Source organism: Marmota marmota, unplaced genomic scaffold (assembly GCF_001458135.2).
Source record: "Marmota marmota marmota unplaced genomic scaffold, marMar, whole genome shotgun sequence".
NCBI lineage: Eukaryota > Metazoa > Chordata > Mammalia > Rodentia > Sciuridae > Marmota > Marmota marmota.
The window spans coordinates 4355832-4363572 of NW_025999983.1; the positions used below are offsets into that span (position 1 = coordinate 4355832).

Genomic DNA, 7741 nt, shown 5'->3' on the forward strand with positions numbered 1-7741 from the left:
TAATTTGGGACAACATATTTGGATTTTTTTTTTACTTCAATTTGCATTTGTTTCTTGCCTCTGGGATTACAAAGCTGAAGCAAGACCTCATTCTTGCTGACCCTTGGGGAGTGGAGGGTTTTCCCTGCACACGGGGCCTTCTATAGGACGTTTCCCCACACCCCTCAGCTCCTGTCTGCCTAGATCCCCTGGCCCAGAGCGCCAGCTCCCTGACCTCTCTCGACCTCTGGAGCTCCAGCAATAGTCTCAACTTGGCCATCCTGAATGCCCTCCTGTTGACTTTTGAACCTACCACCGAAGCACAGCTGTGCCTTGAGAGTCTGCTGGCCCAGATCCCCCTCATCCCTGGGGCAGCCTCACAGCAGAAAGCCTGGAGGTCAGAGGCCCGCCCCTGCACCCTGTCAGAGAGTGACCTGCCACCGGACGCAGCCTTCAGCACACGGCAAAGAGGTGCCTCAGGTCTCTTCCCTCCACTTCTGCTCTGCTTCAGTCCCCTCTTCTGAAGGCCAGCTGCAGGGCCATCCAGCACCCGAAGGAAGAGGGACTTGGCCCAGTCCCCTGGAGGAGGGGCATCTAGACGTCTGACATGTCATTCTTCTTTAAGGAGTACCCACCTTTCTCATCCATTAATGTTTAATTTGATCATTTATGTCACAATCAACTCATGAATGTCTATCTTTTTCTTTAGATGAATGTAGAGATTGTGTAAATTTTGTTACTCAGATCACACCAGTTTCAGCCATGGAAAGTTTCTTCATGTTGTTTCTGCCAATTTTGGTTGAATTATCAGCTTTTCTTACAAGTCTTTGTCAGATACCTGTGTTGTAGACACATGGTCTCTGCCAATGGCTCGTCTCGTTTGTACTCTTAATCACGAACTTGATCAACTGACACTCTTACTTCAATTAAGCCCAATCCATCAAAGCATTTGATGAAATTCAACAAGTGTCTGAAATTTCCTTAGCAAGTCAGCAAACTAGAAATAGAAGAAAACTTTTGTGTAACCAATAGAGGATATTTACAAAAACAATCCTAAGTCTTTATAAGACTTAATAGATAAATATTGAGCATCATCTGCCCATCTTCCATTTTGCAGAAAAAGAAAGCAAAAAAGAAAGGAAGAAAAAGTTCTCACAGCTATAATAAAAAAAGAAGGAAACCTGTCATTATTTATAAATTATATGTTTATACAAAAAGAATCTATAAACAGAAAATAGGTGGCTTAATATTGTTGAATTGAAAGTCAACATAAGAAAGATCAGTTGTATTTAAATTAGAAAACAATAAACATGTAGAAAATAATTTTAAAAGTGATTATAACAATGAATTTTAAGTGATTTGTAATAATATCAAATATTAAATAATTAGAATAAAATGTTTGTGACATCTACACTGAACCCTTAACATCAAAACTAAGAGAAATGAAATATTGCATAAATAAAGTGGAGAGACACACCATGTTCATGGACTGAATAAATCAGTATACTGAAAAGTGTATACAGGTTCAGTTATTGCAGAATGAAAAAGTTCTGGATGCCTAATGTACATCATGGTGACTATTAATAGTTAATAGCATTGTATTGTATATTCAAAATTTGCTAAGACAGTTGATGTGATTTTTTAATTTTATTTTATCTTATTTTTTTGTACCAGAGTTTGAACCCAGGGGAACTTACTGAGCCACATCTCCAGCCCTATTTTATATTTTATTTAGAGACACAGTCTCACTGAGTTACTTAGCACCTCACTTTTTGCTGAGGCTGGCTTTGAAATCATGAACCTCCTGCCTCAGCCTCCTGAGCCACTGGGATTATAGGTGTGAGCCACGGTGCCCAGCTTGTTGATATGATCTTAAGTGTCTCAACACACACACACACACACACACATACACACACACACAGATATAACTATGAGGGCATGGTATGTTCATTAGATTTATTGTGGCAATCATTCTGCAATCTATACTTATATCAAAACATCACCTTGTACACCTTAAATATATACAATTTTTATTTGTCAACTTTACCTCAGTCGAACTGGAAATTATTTTTAAAAACATATAAAGCAGATGGACAGGTTAATGTACAATAATGCACATATATGATCAGCTGGGTCAGACATATAACATATTATATATGATAAGCAAATAATTATAGTCCAGAGCAGGTAATTAAAGCACAGAAAAGATCTTCAGGTCTCTGAGTCCAAATATTCAATGTAATCCCAATCAAAATCCCATAAGATTCATTTAGTAGAAATTGGCAGGTTTGTTTTAAAATTCAAAATTTTCTTCTAATTTGAAGGAATCAGAAGATCAAGCCAATGCTAACAAAAATGAAGCTGGAGAACATATAACTGCAACCTGAATACAGTGTGACACAAGCCAAGAGCCGATAAGCAGGCCAGTAGAGAGGACTAGTTGGCACAAACCATCTCACACACACACAGACACACAGACACACACACACACACACACACACTTTACACATGGGCTCCTCTGCAGTTGATTGGGGAAAGGACAATCTTTTCAATAAGTAGGAATCTTCTAATTAGAAATGAAAAAAAAATAAATCTTGATTCCCCTTACACCACATAAAAAATTAATTTGAGAAAAATCACAGACTCAGACATAAAACTAAAACAACAAGGTTTCCAAAGGAAAAATGAGCAGAGTATTATTATATTGGGGAAGGAAAAAGTGCCTTCGACAGCACTCCAAATGCAGTAGCCACGAAATTAAATTGTTTTTCAGAAATTTACAAAAGGAAAATTTTATGAAGTGTTCCCTAAATTCACTCAATTTTATATCATACACTAATTTTTGTCATTTCTCCCATTTACTCAGAACTCAAACTTAATTAAATGTAAAATGAGAAAATTGACTAAATATTAACATTGCATGTTAATATACATTTTGCCTATACTATACTACCATTCTAATATATTGAAGATATTTCTTCCTCTGGACATTTAATTTTTTAACTCAAATTATAAAATGATATTTAAATAGCTGTTACAGGCATAAAATTCCACATGGGTTAGAATAACTGATGGTCCCCTGCAGAACAGCCAGCCATCTTCTTGTTATCTGGGAAAGGACCACTTTTACTGGCTCCATGAAACATGTTCCCCACATGAAGACATTGGTGCAGCTTCTGAAGTTGTCAAGTATACCCAGCATGGGAGAAATCAGTCCTAAGATGCACTTATAACCTCAGAGCCCAGACACAGGACCCTGGGCTGACAAACACCACCACAGGAAAAATTAAAGCACTTGGCCTAAACTGTTCCTCTCTATTTTCTATTAAAATGGACTCAGAATCACTGGAAAAAAATACTTTTAAGACTCTATAAGGTCACTACACCAAAAGTAAACATAAAAATTAAATGTTTTCATAATATACATATATTCTTAGCTGCTTTTATCTTTATAAATAAGTAAGAAATAGAAATGTAAAACTGATTTATTTCCCTTTGGTCCTTCGTGTTTTAACACAGTGTGAATGAGGCACTGTGCTGGATGATTCTGGAAGGACATATCTCTGGTGCCACACAGACACCCATACCTGCATATGATGCACTGGGCAGTGCTACTTGGAAGACGGAACGTTTGACAGTGGAGATGTGTGTAAGCTTGGGGCCTCTGAAACGGGTGTTGGAGGAACAGCACTTATTTAAATAGCATTCGTTAGTTGTCTCTGATTATTAATATGAAGACAATTTTTAAAATATAGAAAAGTTAAGACACAGTCATCTTGCTCTTTTCTGGAGGAAATCATGGACAGTGTGCCTATATATAGTATTTCCTTTTTCGGTTTTTTGTTTGTTTGTTTGTGGGGTTTTTTTAGTTGTAGATGGACACAGTACTTTTATCTTATTTATTTACTTATTTTTTGTGTGGTGCTGAGGATTGAACCTAGTGCCTCACACATGCTAGGCAAGCGCTCTACCACTGAGCCACAACCCTAGCCCGAGTATTTCTTCAAATCTTTTTGTCTTTAGACATAATTTTAGATGAAATGATGAAAATTGTTATAATACAAAATTTGGTTAAAAAAAAAAAGAAAATGGATGTGCCAAGTTTCTGAGAAAACTGAAAAAGAGTTGGGAGAAATTTGTAAGAGCCTATTCAGGAATAAGCTGAATAACATTACCAACTATTTTCATTTTCCATAGAAGAAATCACCTCATCTACTGCACAGAGTTCGGAAATGACTTCACTTAAAAATCACATAATGATGGAAACTGAATTATTTGATCTCATCTTTTTAAAATCGCTTTAAGATGAAGAAACTAAAGCTTTTCAGTAGGACAAAGAGAGCTGGCCCTTTGTCCGGCAGCCCCACTCATCTGGCTTAGCCTGCTGGCATCTTTGTGACCCCTCTGCCTCCTCCGTTCCTCCAAAGATCTCAGCTCCTACTTGGGTCTCCAGCTAGGGAGACCCTGAGCCACCCCCAGAGGCTCCTCAGGGTCTCACTTTCTGAGACGGGAACACTTCTCACCCCCTCCACTCCTCTGGCCTCCAGGGTTGTCAGGCTGGGCACCCTCAATCGTCAAAGCCATCTGGATCCATGAAAGGGTCAAGGCTGAAGGCATGATTACATGCGGGTGGCTTTATTATGTTCTGTCCAACTGGGCCAACTGTCTTTGTCCCCAAAACTGGTGTCATTAGGTGCACTTAGAACTGACTAAACAAATAATATGGAAATCAATATATGTGAATGCAAAATAGACACTTTCATGGAAACTGAATCGAATGCTCTGCTACAAGGTGAGTTGGGAACAGCTGCTTTCAAGTAAGGGAAGGAAAGGCCACAGGAAACTGCCAGGGAAGGAAAAGTGCAAGTTCTTAAGACTTCTAGGCTCAGAATTTATCATGAATGTTTTTCATTTCCATCTGCTTTAAAGATGCTCAAAGGGGAAAGTGTTGACGGTGCACCGTGACTATATTCTGTGCTAAAAGAAAAGAAAAAGAAAATCTAACTCCAGTCCGTGGTTCCTAGACCATGGATAGCACANGCCAAAACCAGGCCCTAACTGACCCCATGACTTCCACACCTGGAATTCTGCATGACAACGACCACACACTACTGACCCCCGTCAACATTCCAACTCCCACAGTCCCAGGTTCCACATGCACCGATGTGGCTTGCCTTGTTGGATAGATGGAAGGTTCAGAGCACCTTTCCTGCTTTAGCAATAGCTTCAGACACGGCCTCCAAACAGGGCCTTCTCACGGAGGAGACCCCTGGCCAGCGCTCAGCAGGGGGTTCCACTGCTCCGCCCCTGACCTTAGGTGACTGTTCGGTTCTTACCTCCCAGGACAGCAGCTCCACTGCTGCCTAAATTTCATTGCTGAGCCGACCCCTGAGCAGATGTCAGCAGAAGGCCTCTCGGAGCCTGTGACAGGGCTCCCATACCCCGCCTCCTGCAGTGTGTTAGCTAAGAGTTTTGTTATGGCTGCAACTGACAGGAAAACAAGTTGAGCGATTAGGGAATCAGCAGTTGGACATCTGACCACTCGGCTCTCATCGCCACTGGCCAAACTTCTGTTCCTCAATGTGCCTGATATCTTCCATCCATTCCTCCTTCTCTTGGAGGAAAGCTCTCAAGTCCAAGTGTCAGGTCCCATGGGTCCTGCTGGCCCCTTTATGATTTTGAAACTGCTGGGAAGTAGACATCAAGCTACTCGGGTGAATGGAGGTGTAAAGCGTTGGACTCCCATCTCCACTGGGCCTGACATAGAAGAGGAGCCAATATGTTTTCCCTATAAAATGCTAGTACAATGCACAGCCAGCACTTAGCAGGACCGCATGTCACACAGTGAGGACATCGGAGGGCTGAAGACACACACCTCATCTGGATCTTTGCACTCTACCAAGGGATGGGGCCAGAGTGTAGGGGGCCTGATCTTGGCCTGCATTCTGTCACAGGAACATCATGAGCGTGAACTAGCCGGGCCAGTTGTGCAAGACTCCTAATTCCCCCCAGGAAAACCGATGGCGTATCATGGGCCCTCAGGGAGTTAGAGGCTGGGCAGCATTTGATGACCCCTGTGCTTTGGGGTTTGTGGAAGGAAACTATGACTTCCAATAAATCCTCTTTTCCTCCCTCTCAGCTTCATGAAGTGTTCCAGGGCCATGTTTCCCTGTGAATGCCATCTGGCTGCGAGGCGCAGCTGCAGCATCAGGAATCCAAGTGCCTCAATGCTAACAAGTCAGCGCACGACCGTGAGAGAAGGCAGGACTCATGCTTCTTAGCTGGACATGTCGTTATGGGTGTCAATACCAGTGCCTGACAAAACAGGCTTGGAATGACGTCTGTCACTGCACAGACCTGGAAGTTTTAAGAAATAAGTATAAATTAGGATAAAAGAAGAACACGGATAGAGAAACAACGTGAAGTAATGATCCGTGCCTGGCGCTGCTTTGCAGTAATTAGAAAAAGGCAGAGAACGTGACTCTGGGTGCCTGACATGGTGTTCATACAAGAACAGAACCAAGTAGCAAAGCTGTTTTTCTTTCTTTCTTTCTTTCTTCTTTTTTTTTTTCTTGATACTAGGATGGTAAGAAAACAATTAATTTTGGACCATTATAGAAAAGATTTTAGAATTTATTAGCCATGTCCTATCTATAATAAATGCGAAAGTTTATTTGCCAATTTTTTTTTCTTTTTATGGCCCATCAACTCAGGCCAATGGCATGACACCAAAGCTGTTTCCCAAGAACAAGCCAGTGGTGAACTGAGACACCGCATCTAGCTTCTGACCTGCCGGTTGGAACCAAGAATAAAATCTAGACTATCTCTAAGCACAAGAGTTTGTGATCAGCTCAGCTGAAACAGAGACCAGGCAATGCCATCCCCGGTCACGCCACGAAGTCCTGGTGGAGAAGCGTTCAGAGAGGAAGCAGCTTCTCCCAGCACTCTCTCCCACGAAGAACTCCAAGCATTTGGGAAGTTACTGAAGTGGAATAAGAAAGAACAACGAGGAAAGATGACTGAATCGTCACTAAGGAGTGAGACGTATTTTTACTCAATAGCTTCATCTTTTAAGTAAAAATGATCTCCTGTGAGTGTTACTTTACTGCTCATGGGCCTCCGTAGCTGGGAGGTAGATATTAGTGTGTCTCATTGCCTACCTGGAGCAGACGCCCAGGACAGACCTGCACATTTGGCCAACTCGCCAGAAACCAGTGGTCTGCAATCACACGACCTCTATTTGAACGAATATGACTCTATTCTGAGATGTGATCACAATACCCTGATTTTGGCTAGAGATACTGCATTCAGCTCTGCCTGGGCGTCTCATAAACGTTTCGAACAGTCAGTCTGTTTGAGGCAGGGTCCACACCTGAGCATTCTGTTTCATTGATGTATCTCTGAATTTTTTTTTTTTATAAATTATAGATTCTGATTTTCCTTGAAATTTTTTTTTTGTTGTTGTTGTTGTTGTTGTTGTGAAGGAATTGGGTCATTTGCCTTGGGTAGTTTCCCACAGTCTTGATTTCGCTGACTCTGTCTCGTGGCATCAGCATGCTCCTCTGACTGCAGTATTTCTGGTAACTGGTAATCAGATTTAAAGACTTGATCTGATTCAGTTCAATTTGGGTAGGAGGTGGGGATAGGAACACTTTCTAAGTGAATATTGTTCAGTTCCAGAAGGAGGTAAGTAAACCTGTGGTCAAGAAAGATGAAAGGAAGGAAGGGAGGGAGGGAGGGAGGGAAGGAGGGAGAGGAGAGT

General features: G+C 41.5%; 1 long non-coding RNA gene across 1 annotated transcript in view; it reads right to left on the minus strand.

Annotated features, from left to right (window-relative positions):
* Positions 1-5026: 5026 nt before the first annotated feature.
* The window catches only part of LOC125617605, a 126348-nt gene continuing 123633 nt past the window's right edge, over positions 5027-7741 (minus strand). Inside the window, exon 7 of the long non-coding RNA XR_007348658.1 lies at positions 5027-6336. This is a non-coding gene — a long non-coding RNA (uncharacterized LOC125617605). The remainder of the gene's footprint in view (positions 6337-7741) is intronic.